This window comes from Tupaia chinensis, unplaced genomic scaffold (assembly GCF_000334495.1).
Source record: "Tupaia chinensis unplaced genomic scaffold, TupChi_1.0 Scaffold000438_1, whole genome shotgun sequence".
Classification (NCBI taxonomy): Eukaryota; Metazoa; Chordata; class Mammalia; order Scandentia; family Tupaiidae; genus Tupaia; species Tupaia belangeri.
In genome coordinates, this window is record NW_006159943.1 from 900,869 (window position 1) to 916,519 (window position 15,651).

The following is a 15,651-nucleotide window of genomic DNA, read 5'->3' on the forward strand; positions in this document are numbered from 1 at the left end:
GGGGCAGCCCCCACTGGGGTGTGGATGACAGAGGGCCCCCCCCGACTCCCACTGCCAGTGGCTGCCGAGTACCTCTGGAGCCCTTCCAGCCTCCCTCAACAGCCCCTGCGCTACCACAGTAGATGCCAAAGGACAGCCTTGGCACCTTGGCCGTGGAGGGGCAGGGGAGCGGGAAGGTGGGAAAACTATGGGCTCGAGGGGAGTCAGGACTACTCCCCCAGTTTCCCTACCACCAGGCTTGTCTGGGGGACTCTCCCCAGCCCAGGCAGAAAGACAACTTCTGCTCTTGCTACACGGTAATAGAAAATAATGCAGCTCCCTCCCCATTCCTCCAAGAACCCATCACCCCTTGCTCTGCCCAGAGGGAGCCCAGCATCGTCTCCGCTCCTCCGTGTCAAGGTGCTGCGTGGGCCCTGAGCTTCCCACTGTCTCTCCACCCCCAACACACACTCATATCCTGGACACCAACGCCCAGCACAGACAGACCTGTGGGGCTCAGTGACATCGGGGCCCCAAACCAGCTCTAGCTACCTCACCCCTCACCTGTGACCCCAATCTCTGCTAAAGTCCCCAAAGGCCCCAGCCTGACAATTCCAGCACCCCTGTTTCCCACTACAATCTAAGTCATGCTTTCTAGAACTATGGTGGTATGGGCTTGGCAGTGAAGGTAGAGGGGTCACATAGGCAGGGGTTGGAGGGGGTGGTTCAAAAGGGCTTTGGCAATGGAAGTCAATGTAAAGTTATATGTAATCCAATGTAATATAAAGAAGATTATGATGATAATATAAAAAAAAAAAAGGGGGGGATCAGCAGATGGCATGGTGGTTAAGGCACTGGACACTCCCACATGGCTGACGACAGTTTGAGTCCCAGACCTGGTGGCTTGCTTTCTCACTTTCTCTCTTTTTCTGGTCAGATTAAAATAAATGAATAAATAAAATTAAAAATAATTTTTTTTTTTTAAAAAAAAGGGCTTTGGTTGGGGTGGGCAGGTGGTGTGGTAGTTGAGGGCGTTGGACTCCCACATGGCCGACCGTAGTTTGAGTCCCGGATCTGGTGGCTTGCTTTCTCGCTTTCTCTCTGTCTGTCTCTCTCTCTCACACTCTGTCCCTCTCTGGTCAAATTTAAATAAAGATAAACAAAATAATTCTTAAAAAACAAAAGGGGGGGGTGGGGACAGCAGGTGGTGTGGTGGTTAAGGTGCTGGACTCCCACACGGCTGACCATGGTTTGGGGCCCAGACCTGATGGCTTGAAAATCACACGTGTGGGTATATGCCCGAAATCCCCGAGGAGAATGGAGAAGGGACTGTGCGCATGGCGCTGGGGGGCGAATTCTCTTTCTCTCTCCCCACCACATGTGCCCTATGGCAAAAGCTTAAAAGAAAAGAGAAAGAGAAAGGGTTTCTGGAACGGGCTACCCTGTCGGGTAAGTGAAGGAAAGGTACCCCCTGGCTTCTGTATCTCCCTTCACCTCTCTCGCTTCACCTCTTCCCTCTCACCACCTTTGTTAAGAAGCAAATTCTTGCTGAGATAACCTCCATCGGCTTGGAGTCAATGCCATCTCTTCCACCAAGTCGTTCTTTGTTCTCAGACCCTCTGCAAAGGCACTCCCGCGAGCTGCCTGGCACTCCGCACAGCTGTAAATAATTACAGTTCTGGAGCCCCGTTTCATGCCTGGCTCCCCTGTGAAGCTCCATGAGGGCAAGAACCACGCCTGTCTCTTCCACTACTCTATCCCCGACGACAAGGACAGGGAAAGGAGGGTCCCGAGCTGCGCCACTGCTCCTGAGCAGTCCTCCTTGCAGTCTAACCTCCCCGAGTGCTGCTGCAGGGCCGACGGCCCAACTCTTCTCCGTGGGGCTAGAAGCCGTCCTCTCCCAGTTGCCCTGAAGGCTGTCCATCTGGACACTGCCCGCCCTGCCACCACCCCGACCACCGCAGACCTCGACCCTCCCCACCCTTGGGTCGGCTGGTGCAGAGGGTGAGACTCTGAAGTCTTCTAAGGAGCAGCCCTGAGCACATGGAGATGGAGAGGATGGGGTTGCTCAGGCAACTGTCGCCTGGCAACCAGCTCTCTGGCTGATCTCCTACACCACCCCCCCACCCCCGCCTCATGCTGGGGGAGCTGGGATGTGAGAGGGATCAGGGCTGAGAAGGCAGAGAAGCCACAGAGACCCGTGGAGCATCCTCTGCTAAAGGGAAGTTGGGGCTTAAAAGCCCAGGCCCATCCAGCCCCACTCCCTGCGCCAGGTAGCCCAAGGCACTCCCAGCAATTCCCTGCCTCCCAGGGCCCTTCCCTGCTGCTGATCCCACCTCTGGACTGCCAGGGCAGTCCTTCCTCCTCTCTGACTGTGAGCCCTCCGACAGGGCAGGCTCAGTCTGGACTAACCTCTTCCCCCGTTTTCCATTCCGCATTGTTGCAAGGTCTTTGGAAGCCCTGGGACAAGAACATAAACTCCACCTTGACTTTGAAGAAAGGGTGGCTGGGACCAAGGTGGGTGCAAAGGACCCTAAACTGACCCTGTCCAAAGCATGGAGGCCTATCCTGTCCAAGTTTCCCTCCTACCCAATTAGGGAGATTTTAATGAACACCTGGACCTCCTTAATTAGCCCTCTGCCTAATTACCTAGCCGACTGCCAGGAGCCAGAGGCCTGGGCATCTGCTCTCCAGATGTGAGCCTCTCCTCCCTAGCCCGGCCCGGCCCCATCCTCTTCGCCTTTCCGGCCTACTCCTCCTCTCTCAGAAGACCTGGCTGTTTTTCCTCCTCCTTCCCTTCCCTCTGCCTGGTATCTGGTGCCCAGGGCTTGGGCTGCCAGAGAGGCAGGGGGCTGGCCAGGATGGCCTTCCTGCTAGGAGGGCCCCAGGGCCAGCCCAGTCTTGACCTCAGGCCACAGCTATGACTCATCGGCTGGCAGCATCTGCATCACCGCAAGTATCCCTTTGCAAGCTTTGGCTGCTTGACTCCACTCCCGAGAAACAGGGCAGGACTGGCCGGGGGCAGACCCCCTGGGGTGGCAGCAGAGGAAGGGCGACATGGGGTCAAGGTGCTGGACTTCCACATGGCTGACCACAGTTTGAGTTCTGGACCCAGTGACTTGAAAATCACTCTGAGCGCGTGTGCATACGTGCCCAAAATCCCAAGAGGAGAATGGAGAAGAGACTGAGGTGTGGTCATTCCCCCTGGGGATGATTTCTCACTTTCCCTCTCTCTGTTTCTCTTTGGCTAGCCCACACGTCTGCAAAAATATCTTAAAAGGGAGGGAGGGGCTGACAGGTAGCATGGTGGTAAGGGCGCTGGACTCCCATATGGCTGACTGTGGTTCAAGTCCCGGACCCGGCGACTTGCTGTCTCACTTGCCCTCTCTCGCTCTGTTCCTCTCTGGTCAAATTAAAATTAAATTAAATTAAATAATAATTTTTTTTTAAATCTTAAAAAAAAAAAAAAGAAGATTGAGAGAAGAGGACACAAATGAGGAGTAGAGAGGATGCAGAGGACTAGGGCCCATCTGGGACACCTTTGAAGAGGAGGAGGAACTCAGGGGGACCAGAGATCCCCGGCATCCAGAGGACCCAAAGACAGCCATCTTTCCAAGCTGGGCTACAGACCCAATAGGAACCTGTGGAGTGTATCAATATTTACATGCAAATGAGGCACATATGACATGTAAAGTGTACCCTAAAGGGAAACTGGTTTGAGGGGGGCACGGAGAAGAAACAGCCCACGCCTCCCCCAATGTGACACCTCTTGGTACCTGAGCAATATTCAAACCATTCTCAGGTTTCAGAATGATGCTATCTCAGTTCCTGTGTGAGGGTGGCCTGGGGCCAGTGGGGGTGGGTGGTGGGTGGTGGGGGGAGCGGTCAGGGCAGTCTCCTGGAGTTGCAGCTGCTCCTGGGCTGTCCTGGGGAGGGAGCTGCGGAGGTCCTTTCTGAGGGCAGACCTCCAACCTCTCCTGCTCTGTTGGACGCAGGGGGTCTCCCTACACCCTTCCAACTATAGCCACCCTCTGTCCGGGACTCCCAGACGCAGAGGACCTGCAGGGCATCAGTTTTCAGAGCCCACACACTAGCACAGGTCACAACTGAGCAGGTGCCCAGAGAGGCTGAGTGAGCAGCCCTGCGTCACAGAGTGATGGGCCTCCCTCCACCTGCTCTTCCACGGTGAGAAGGGGAGCTCTCATTAGGCGGGCCCTTCATCCCTCCCTCCCAGGCTGCTCCGGGCTGCAGGCTGTGGACTGGAGGGAAAGGCAGGAGGCGCTGGAGACAGCTGTCATCCCTCCTCCCGCCCCTTCCCTGTGGCTGGGCTGCAGGGCATGAAATAAGCAGCAGGCACTGGGGGAGGGGGTGACAATCCAATCCACCTGTCACCCCCACAGTCGGGCGGCCTCAAGCAGCCTGCTCACTAACGAGGGAGGAGGCGTGGGTGAGGCAGACAGGGAGGAGGGTGGAGAGGGGGACAGACACACAGACGAGAAAGGAGACAGAGGCGGCCAGGTCAGAGGTAGTGTGGGGCAGGGGCAGGGATGGCAAGGTGAGGGCCTGAGGAGAGCAGGAGAAGCCTGGGACCCAGGACCCGCGGAGACGAGGTTCAGACGAGGTTCGAGGTTCCGAGGTTCCGAGGTTTGGGGAGGAGTGAGGAGGCAGAGGACATGGCTCACCAACGCTCCCAGGATGAGCTGGGGCGGCAGTGCTGGGGACGGCCCCACAGGACACCATCCCTGCCCTCTGAGAACTTGCAGTCCAGCCAAGACACAGCAGGGAGGGGCAGGGCCCACCCAGGGTGAGGGGAGGGAGAGGCCTGGGGACCCTTGGGTGCCTGGACTGGCCTGGGTGTAGACCAGAGGGAGCCTCCCAGCCCCCTCCATTGCCCTGCCCTGCCTCAGTTCCCACACGACCCCAGGCTTGCTCAGTCCTAGTTCTCTGACCGGCTTCCCTGTCCTCCTCCCTCACAGCAGACACAGGCGAGGTCTGGGAGGCAGCTGGGAGGGTGGGCCCCGGGGTGTGTTCCTTCAGCTCCTTCACTAAGGAAGTGGGGGCAGCACCCCTAGAAATCTGAGCAGAGGCGGAGCCAGGACTCGCTGTCACTCTCCCTGTCCCACACAGAACTGACCCTCACACCCCTCCTGCAGGGTCTGCTGAGGCCCTCTGCTCCCCCTGCTCTGGCCTGTGCTGCTCCCCCCACCTCTTCTCTTCACTCCAGAGAGCCCCGAGGGTCTGAGAGCAAAGGCAGGCCCCAACCCCAGCCCTTCTCAGGGAGGCCTGGCACGCTCACTACCAAACCCCTGGTTCCCACCATCTCCCTCTCCCTGGGGACTCCCCTCCCCCAGCCCAGCAGCCTCAGGGCTGGGCAGGGCTATTTTTAGCCTGGGCACTGAGCTAATTTTAACTCACCGACAGGGGACCTGGGGGCGGGCTGGCGGGCTGATGGGGGGGGCGTCCAGGAAAGCCAGGCCTGTCCAGGAAAGCCGGGTCTGGGGCAGGGGTGGTCTCAAGGTCCCAGGCACCCCACGGAGGCAAGGGGGAGGGGCAGGCACTGCAGCCTCCACTGGAGGAACAGGACTGGACTTGTCCAAGGGAGCCCTCCCCCAGCTTCCACTGGAGAGTCTCGGTGCCCCACCCTCGGCTTCCCGCCCTCCTCTCCCTGGCAAATCTCCGGGGATAGGGTCATCCTGTTCCCTGCCGCGGATGCCTCTCCAGTGAGGGTCTGTCTCCTGAGCCTCCTCCACACCTTCCTCACCCCAGCTTGTCCTTCCTGTGGTCTAGCTCTCATCCTTCCTGGAGCGGTGGGAAGGCGGTAGGGCTCCGCATGGAAGCAGCAGCCCACCCCACCCTCCAGGCTCTGTCCTGGCTCAGGCCCTCCTCTGGGCTGGCTCCTGGGTACCGCCCCCAACGAGTTCCTAGAGCCACCACCCAGACTGGTCTCAGGAAACATTTGGGGCAACAGGAGATTGAGTCCTAGTAGAAAAGGGGTGGGTGAGGTAGGGCTATGAGCAACCCAGGAAAATATGGGGACCAGCAGGTGGTGTGGTGGTTAGGGCCCTGGGCTCCCACATGCTGAGTCCCAGACCTGGTGGCCTGCCTTCTCACTTTCTCTCTCTGGTGAACGCATGTGCCTTATAGCACATTTTAAAAAATGATAATAGATCATTTTTGAGAGACTTTTGCTATAGGGTGTGTGTGCTCTTCAGAGAGACAGAAAGCGAGAAATCAGCCCCCAGGAGGGATGGCCACACCACAGTATGCTCCTGGGATTTGGGGATGCACATATGCCTGGCGTGAGTCTGGGACTCAAACCGCGGTTGACCACGTAGGAGTCCAGCACCTTAACTACTATGCCACCTGCTGGCCTCAAATAATTCTTTTTAAAAAAGAAAGAAAAAGAAATAGGAGAGCTCCGGGCTGGAATTCTGGAGGCCTGGGTTCTTCCCTGGCCTGGCCCTAACTCACTGTGTGACCTTGAGTAAGTCCCTTTGGAGCTTCACCTCACTGGCCAGCACAGCAGAGAGCTGGGGTGGACTCTTACCCACGTGCCCTCGCCATATTCTGCCCCTTGCTCTTCAGGGACATCTACAAGGAGGGGAGTTGAGCAACGTGTGACTCCATGGAGAGACGGCCCAAGAGAGGGTTTAGCTGGCTTCACTGTCCTCCAGCCTCCAGCTGGGGGTAAGGGGCGGGGAGCAGGGATAGGCTGATGGTGGAGGGGCTTTCTGGAGAGAAACTGTCCATAGGTGGCCAAGGGTTGCCAGAGGCCCGTGGTCAGCCGAGGCAGGCACCAGGCAGGGCACATAAGACCTTCTGGCAGGGGCTCTGCCATTCCAACACCCTCACACACCTGGAAGGCCCATCAGATCCAGGCTGGGGCCTCCTGTGTCTGGTCACTGAGCAGTGACTGCCCCAAGGTCACCGTCACGGGGGCTGGTGGGGCCAGTGCTAGAACCAAGCCTGATCCTTGCTTGGCGCCCCACCCCAGCAGGCTGAGCAGCAATGAGGATGCCCAGCACTCATTTGCATGGGGATTTGCATAGTGTCTCTGGCCTTATTCCTTCAGGCCCCACTTCCCATTCCAGGACCCAGGCCACCCTCACCCAGTGACAGAGCACTCACAGGCCCCAGCTGGCGTTCTTAGCACCTTAGACCTCTGGTCTCACTGTTCTCCAGAAAGTATCCCGTAATTTACCAGAACCCCCAATAATTCAGTCTAGAGCTCTCAGTCCAACCTTGTCCAGCCAGGGGTGGGGGAGTAGGTGGGGAGGGGAGAGCTAGCTCTGAAGCTAGTGGGATTTGGCAGGATTCGCGGGGTGAAACACTGACTCCAGCACTGCCTGGGGGCTCCCAGAAGCCATCCTCTCAGTGCCATGGGTGGGCAGCAGCGCCAGGACGGGGCGAGCTGCCCGGTGCTTCTGTTCTGTCTCATTTCTAAAATCCCCAGTGAGAGTGCAGAATGAGAAGCCATGACCTCAGACAGATGTGAGACTACAACTCAGGGCTGGGTCCCTGCACTCAAAGTGGTCTCTGGGACTGAAACTCGCTTTGTCAGAAGCCGCCCACCCTTAGCAGCTGGTGACATCTGGGAAGGCGTGGAGGCCTCAGCACTGTCCTCCGACCCATGGGAGCTCCCCTGTCCACTGTGCCATCTACACTTCTGACCACACCCTCGGAAACAAAGAAGCCCAGCAGTGGGCTCCTGTCCTGGGAAGTCCTTTCTGTTACCTGCCTTCCTGGCCCCCCTCAGCAACCTAAGCCCACTTTGTGCATGGAGACTAGACTGATAGACGAGGCCCCTGGCCATCAGAAGCCTTGCCCGAGGAGAGGTGGGGGCGGTTGGGACGGTTACTGTGTCACCTTCCACCTCCCCACCCAACTTCCCTCTGGGGTCTCAGGAGACAGAAGTGAAAGTGGCAGCTGGGTCCTTGGGGGCGGGTCAGCTTGAGAGCCGTTGGGACAAGCACTGGGCCACCAGTGTGGGGTCCGGGCTGCCTGCCACTGCAGCGGTAGGCTGGTGGTTGGCTCAGGGGAGGGACTTCCCAAGAAATGAGAGCAGGGGGTAGTGACAGCATGAGCCTTGGCCAGAGCAGCAGGCTAGAGAGGAAAAACAGGGGAGGCAGGTGGTAGATGGTCTCAAAAAGGCATTCTCTTCCAGGCAGTGGTTTGCCCCTTACTGAAAGCGAGATCCCCTCTCATGCGCAGGACAGAGGCATGAAGGGGGCCTGAGCCCTGCCTGCTGGGACCAGAGGGCAAAGGGAGAGGGGACTGGGCAGCACCAATCCCAAGGGAAGAGGACGCAGAGGGTCATTACGTGAAGTGTTCACCTACAATTACGGCAGGGAACCCAAAAGAGGCCAATCCAATCAGGGAAAGCAAATCCTCCTAGAAACATCATGACCTCAAGAAGCCACGGAGGATTTAAAGGGGCCGCTCGGGGCACTGGCTGGGTCTCCTTCTGACTGGAAGGACAGTCCTCTAAGCCCCTGGCAGGGGAGGGCGGGCGGGCACCGTGGCTGCGTGGGCCTGCGGAGGCGGCCGGCCAGGCAGCTCTTACAGGATTAGCTTGCAGCTCTCAGGAAAGGTGCCAGGTGAGGCTAAGATGCCCAGCCAGATGGAGGGGGCCCAGTGGGCAGGGGGGAGCGGTACCTGCACAAGGCTGTCAGAACAATGTCCCCACATCTCTGCCTCTCACCAGTCCCTGGCCCCTCGCTTGCAGGGGGACACTGTGCAGAGACCCTTCTGGTTTTTGCAGGCAAGGACCTCTACCTACCTAGCTTTTCCTGCCATTCCCGGAATCTGGAGCTCTCCTTCTAGGGGAAGTCCTGCCTGCTGTCTACTCTCAATCCCTCTGCTATACAGACAAGCAGGGCCCCACCCCTGGGAACAGGTGAGGGGGCCCCAGGGGTTCTCTCTCCCCTCCCCCTCAGCTCCTCACCCCAAGGCTGACAGGTGGAGGAGACAAGAGGGAGCAGCTGGGCCAGGACACCTGTCCCCACCCAGCCAGCATGGGCCCCATGGGCCAGCCTTGGGGGGTGCTGGAGGGGAATCTGGTCTTGAGGCAGGCAGTTGGGGATGGAGGGAAGGGGCTGAGGGCATGGAGAACAGGGCTGCCAAGGTCCAAAGCACCCCCTTCCAGGCCTTCCCACCTTCCCAGTCTACCCATGGCCACCATCCCTCACCACACACATACCCACGTGCTCTAAAACGAAAGACCCAAGGCTCATAGGCACCTCACACAGCCCTTGCCTGTCCCTGGCCTCTGTGTTAGCTCGCCCAGCGCCCAGCGGAGCGGGAAGAGCCTGTGAAAGGAGGCAAAGCCCTCCTCTGCCCGCCCCACACTCCTACCCGCCGCTCCAGCCCCATTAGTTGCTTTGAAGCTTGGGAATGGACTCTCATTCTTGGTTCTCCCAACCTCACCCCCAGGATGTGCTGGTGGGGCTGGGCATAGAGATCGGGACAGTGACCAGCAGAGAGCGTAATGGCTATGTCTCTGGACTCCTACGTAGTTGACCGCGGTTCCAGTCCCGGACCCGGTGGCTTAAAACTCACACCAGGCACATGTGCACGTGCCCAAAATCCCAAGAGGATAAGGGATTGTGGTGTGGCCAAACCCCCTGGGGGTGATTTCTCACTTTGTCTATCCGGTGAGCACACATGCACTGTAGCAAAAGTCTTTCTCTTAAAAAAAAATAATAAAATAAAAAAGATCGGGAGGCATAGCAAGCAGGCAGCCAGAGAGGTGGGGTCTGAGACCGGGAGACAGATGGACACCAGGGCAGCCCAGGGTCATGCCACGTGCCCCTCAGTCCCTAAGTGGACGCTGCCACTGGCTGGCAGTGCCACCCCCAGCCCAGTTTCCAGGTAGCTGCCCGGGCAGCCTAGTCCTGGGCCAGGCCGGGCTAAAGGCCTGGAAGGAAGGACGCAACCGCTTCCTGCGCGCCCACCAGTCTTCCCGCTTAAGTGCCTTCCTCTCCCGTGTGGGCAGGACGCGGTCTCCTTTCCATGGCACAGAAAGCGACTCAAGAGATGGGCAGGGACCTGGCCAAGGTCACCAGGATTAGGTGGCAGAGGGAGGGTGACTGCTGGCCTGCGTTTCCAGAGCGGGGAGGTGTCCCCCCCTCCCCCAGCCCCTGGGAGTCACAGCGAGTTACGTGAAGTATTCACCTACAATTAGGGCATTCTGGCCTGGAGGGGTACCTGGGCCGTGCCTGGGCCCTGTGACCAGCCAGGCTCTCATGCTCCAAACTTCCAGCTCTCCCACACAGTGGCTCCAGGACACCAGCGGGCACCCCAGAGGGCACCCCGGAGGGTTCTTGAGCACCATTCATTCTGCCCTCATACCACACGGTGGGGACCCTCTCCCTCAACACTCAGATCAGAAGACAATACCTTCCCCGAATCAAAGCAGTATTCCCCCCAACTTGTAGCCAACCCCAATTCTCTGCCCCAGACCAGAGAGTTCTCCTAGGCTGGCTCTTCCCTTCCCTCCCTCCTCCTCCTCTTGGGTCCCTCTGTGCCTCCTTTCCATCTCCCCATTCCCCTCTTATAGGGCAGGATCCCTCTTGGGACCTCAGAGTCCTTCACACCTCAGCACTGGGAAAGCTCGTGCAAGTCACTGACCCCAGCGGGCACCCCAGAGGGCACCCCGGAGGGTTCTTGAGCACCATTCATTCTGCCCTCATACCACACGGTGGGGACCCTCTCCCTCAACACTCAGATCAGAAGACAATACCTTCCCCGAATCAAAGCAGTATTCCCCCAACTTGTAGCCAACCCCAATTCTCTGCCCCAGACCAGAGAGTTCTCCTAGGCTGGCTCTTCCCTTCCCTCCCTCCTCCTCCTCTTGGGTCCCTCTGTGCCTCCTTTCCATCTCCCCATTCCCCTCTTATAGGGCAGGATCCCTCTTGGGACCTCAGAGTCCTTCACACCTCAGCACTGGGAAAGCTCGTGCAAGTCACTGCAATCTCCGAGACTCAGTTTCCCCAATGGTAAGACACGGCTGTGAAGGGAAATGAACGGTCTGTGTGTCACCACAGCCAGCACAGAGCTGGACACAGAGCCCCCAGGGAGCTCAGGTGTTCTCATGTTGGTCTCGCGTACACTGGAAAGTGTTGTGAGTGGGGAGAGCAGCTGCGGGAAAAGCGCCCCTGAGCAGGGGGCAGAAAAAGCTCCTTCTCTACATGTGCCCTCCTAGGCTGCCCGCCTCCTAAAGGAGCACCCAGCTGGAGGCACCACGCCAAGGTCAGTGACCAGGCTGAGAGCCCGGAGCCTCCTGGGAGGGCAAGTTCAAATGAGTAAATACGGTCCCGCCTGGGTGCGGCTAGTGACAGGCCAGAGGTTTGGACAAGGCCTCCCCTCCCAGCCTGGAGCAGAAAGGAGGGAGAGCAGATAACGGACACGGGCACAAGGGCCGGGCCCTAAGTCATGAGGGTCCTGCAGAGTCCATGAGCCGTCCCCATCTCCACAGCAGCCAGGAGTGGCCAGGAGCACGGCAGGGCTTCCTGGACAGGAAGGCTGTGGCCTCGGTCTTGGGGAAAGGAAAACGTCAGCTGCAGAGGGCCTCGAGGACCTGCCCCCCAGATGCCTGAAGGCTCACGTGCGGCCTTGAGTGGCCTTGCTCATTAGGGTGGGCGCAGAGTCTCAGAGGCCAGGCACAAACCACCAAAACAGCCAGGTGTCTGAGCACTGACAGGCGTGACTCCTGCACATCTGGACGGCCGAGGGCCCAGGAGTGATTTACCCAAGGACACTAGGTCACGGTGGTCAGGGTGAGGGGCAGAGGCAGGCTGAGCCAGGACCAGAGAGGGACCAATGGGAAGGGAGCCGGGGCAGGAAGGAAGTGGGCCGGGGCTCCTCCACTCACAAGCCAAGCTCTGTTCTGCAGAGGGCTCTCTGCCTGCCCATCTGTGGTCTAGTGCTCCTGCTCCAGGGAACCCTTCTCTCCTCAGAGTTCTTGCTGTGCCCTTCGCCTCCTTGCCTGCAGTCCCCTCACCCCATCCACACTCTCCAATCCTTTAATCATCTTTGCCATTTGCTACCCTCCACCCCCTGCAGGGTAGCAGCTGCTCTGTGGGTGTCTACACCCATGTCCACCTTCGGGTCTGGGAGGCACTCGTGGCTGGGGCCTGGCAGGTGCATCTGGGCATGTCAGTATGCCTAAGATCCCCCACCCAGCACACCCAGCACACCCTGCAGGGAGAAAGGGCCCAAAAGAGAAGATAAATACTCCAAGAGCCAAATTGCACCAGCCTCGCTGGGACAAAAGTCAAGGCCTTCCAGTAAAGCTGCTGCAGAATAGAGCGCTTAGCGATCTCCTCCTTTTCCAGGCCAAGTTAGAGCCTTTCTTCTCTCCCCAACCTCGCTCCAATGGGAAGCTCTTCCGGAAGCCTAAGCTCCATCTCACCTGCTGTAACCAGGGACGGATGGGGCCACGGCAACCACAAAGCAGCAAGTCGTCCAGTCTCTAGTGAAGCTCCTAGCATCTAACACTGCCCTCTCCCCCATGAGTAAGTCACCAAACTGGGACAGAAGGACAGAAGGCTGGCCAGACTCTGGCCCCATGACATGCTCATAAAAGCTACCAACAATTACAGTGATGCTGAGGCTGTGCCGGCCCCACCACCATCTCCTCCTTCCCTGTAAAAGGGAGATAATTGCCTTAGACCATTTGGCCACTGAGGGCCTGGAGAGTCCCAGCTCTGGTTCAGAACCCGCCACTACAGTGTCACAAGACCCAGACTCTGAGTCTTGATGGGTTCTAGGCTCACAGCCGACCCTACACCCCCTGCTGGACCTGAGTGAGCACCAGCTATGACTTGTTAAGAGGTCAAGACCTGGATTACCCATACTCCTCCAGGAAGGCCACCACCCTCTGGACTAGAGGGGCAGAGATGCCAGGGCACCTCAGGTACAACTAGGGACACGTGGGCCCACCAGCATTGACCCGACTCCCCTTACCCCCTCAGAGGTACACAGGTGGGTGCCCAAGTGGCCAACAAGAGTCCACACCAGGCCAGAGCATGCACTGAGATTCCAGCCCCAGCGAAACCAGCCAGGGCAGGAGTTCCAGTTGGCCAGGAAGAGAAGGATGGCAGGACAGGCAGAGGACCAGGCCTCTCTAGGGGCACAAGCCCAGGGACGCCCACAGCTCAGGGTCAGAGAATGGTAAGAAGGGCTGGGCCATAAGCAATGAGGATCTAACCCCAAGGCTCCACTCCTTAGTCCCCCCAGCCCCAGGGGATAGGGTACGGCCCCCAGCCTCCTCACTGAAGATCCTGAGGCTCCCTCAGCCCCCAATCTGGGGTGTCACCCTCGGCCTTCTCCTCCCCTTCACACCTCCCAGGAAAGACCCAGGGAAGATTTAAAAAAAAAAAAAAAAAAAAACCTCTGCTGGAAAGAGATTATGTAACAGCAGCCAGAAAGCCTATCATGTCTCCCAGTCTGAGAAGAGCCAGGAGCCATGCAGGGCAGAGCTGGGAAGCCCAGGCCCTCCAGCCCAGGGGCTCTAGGCGGAATGGAGTGGTGAAAAGCAGTAGGAACCTTCCAAGTCCTCAAGACCTCCAGCCGGTTGCAGATGGGCAGCAGACAGAGGCGCCAACCCCCGCCCATCCCCCAACAGGAGGGGGGGGTCGACGCTCTCTTGGCCCTGGGCCTCCAGACCAAGGAATGACTACCTTCCTCCAGGAGTCCCTCCCTCCTATGAAGCTGTGCCTGAGAGCGGAAGGACTAAAGCTCTGACACAGGTGCTGTGTGACCTGGGGAGAGAGCTCAGCCTTTCTGATCTCTACTAGCATGTGAGTGAAAGCTCCTCCCTCCCTCACAGACACCAGAGACCCCTACCCTTAGGGACATATTAATGCATGCTTACACCCCCACATATGCAAACACATACGGGGCATGTTGGGGGGCAGGGGAGTTACAACAAAGACGGTACGACCTCTGAGACCCAAGGACCCCAATGTCTGTGCTGGGACAGCTGGGTGAAGAGCCACACATAGCTCCAGTGTCCCCCAATCACCCCACATAAACAGGCCCTGAGCCACTCCCACACAATCCCACCCAACCCCCATCTCCTGCCCAGCGCACTGGGAAACCACAGGAAGGAAATTCATTCCCAGGCAGGCCGTGGGAGCTGGGACAGCCAGGCTAGGTCCTGGGGCGGGTGTGACCCTGCGGCCACTATCGGTGGACATCTGTGAACACTGACATGAGCCTTTTCAATGCTCCCCTCAGCTACTAAGACCTCCCTGCTGAGGGTTTGGAGAGGAGTGGGAAGCAGACAGCTCTCTAACTCCAAAACACCCACTCTCATGCTGGCCTGGGCTCCCCTCCTATCTCCAGGCCCAGCAGCCCAAGGTCACCGCCCCAGACGGCAAACTTCCCATAGTCCAGGCTGGTCCCCAAGCTGCTGCAGAGACCCACTGAGTGGAGAGAGGCAGAGGTGGACAAGTGCCACCCCCCCAAACCCTAGAAACCAGGCCTTGGAGGAAAACTCACATGGGGGCCTGAGCACTGAGAGGAGGACACAGGATCAGCCCACTACCCTCCCCCAGCCCATCCACAATGCACCCTGTCAGGGGAGCTGGACAGGGCCTCCCACCAGAAGGACAAACCTGGGCACACTGACTCAGTGGCTCCAAGTGTGCTCAGACCCAGGGGCCCTCCTCCCATGGAGAGACCTCCAGGGCTGCTGAGAGGTCAACCAATCAGCAGAATGAGGGGGTCCCTTTCCCCCAAGCCTGTAAGACCGACCTACCCTCACACTCGTAGGAAGGAGCCTGGCTCTGGGTGGGACACTAAATGCATGGCCCTCCCTCCCAGAAGCCCCCCAACACGCCCTAGACCCCCACTCCCAGCCCAGTTCAGCATGCCATGGGTGGAGAGAGAGACTGGGAGAACTCTTGCCCAGATGCTGAACAGCTGCAAACTTCTGGCCAGGGGGCTCTCCAGCTGGGGTTGCTGACAAACCAGATCGGGGTCTTGGAAGTGATACGACTAGGAGTCCCAAGGAAGGGTCCTACGCGGCCACCTCCGTGGGCACTCCGCGTCCCAACTCCACAGGCACCTAGCAAACACGGCCCGGGAGACACGCACTCGCACACCCCAACCCACCACCCCGGTGTCATCTGAACAACATCCCCCCCTCCCTCCCCCGCTTCCCAAACGTCGCTCCCGGCTGTCACCGGAGACCCCCTCGGAGGATGGCGCCCAGCCCCGGACCACTCGCGGGCCCCGGACACTAACAGGCCGGTGCGCCCCCAATCCGCCCTTCCCCACCCGGTACTCGCAGCACCCCAGGGAATTAAATCCACTCCACTTGTCCCCCACGGCCGCCGACTCCCTAACACCAACAGTCCCCTATGTAATCCCCACCAACGCCACACTAAAACGCAGCCCGCTCCGCGAGTTCTTCCCAGCTTCGGGGGCTACCCCATCCCAACCCTCAGGGGGACGGTCAGGACCACCCTCCACCCCAACACCAGGACCCGGTGGGGGAGGGGGCCTCTTAAAGTGGCAGACGCATTATTTTTCTTTACTCACCAGCCCCGCTGGGGGATCGGGGGTGTCACGGCAGGGAGGGGGTAGTCCTCGCCCCTCGTCCGGGGGATCTTCAACACCGGGAGGCCACAGCTCCGGGAGGGGGGAATAATAAATGAGGCCGGC

At 58.9% G+C, this 15,651-nt stretch overlaps 1 protein-coding gene across 1 annotated transcript in view; it reads right to left on the reverse strand.

Annotated features, from left to right (window-relative positions):
* The window catches only part of MEF2D (myocyte enhancer factor 2D), a 37,085-nt gene extending 21,434 nt beyond the window's left edge, over positions 1-15,651 (reverse strand). The window contains exon 1 of the mRNA XM_014590404.2: positions 15,529-15,651. The gene's annotated coding sequence lies outside the window, so the exon portion shown is untranslated. The remainder of the gene's footprint in view (positions 1-15,528) is intronic.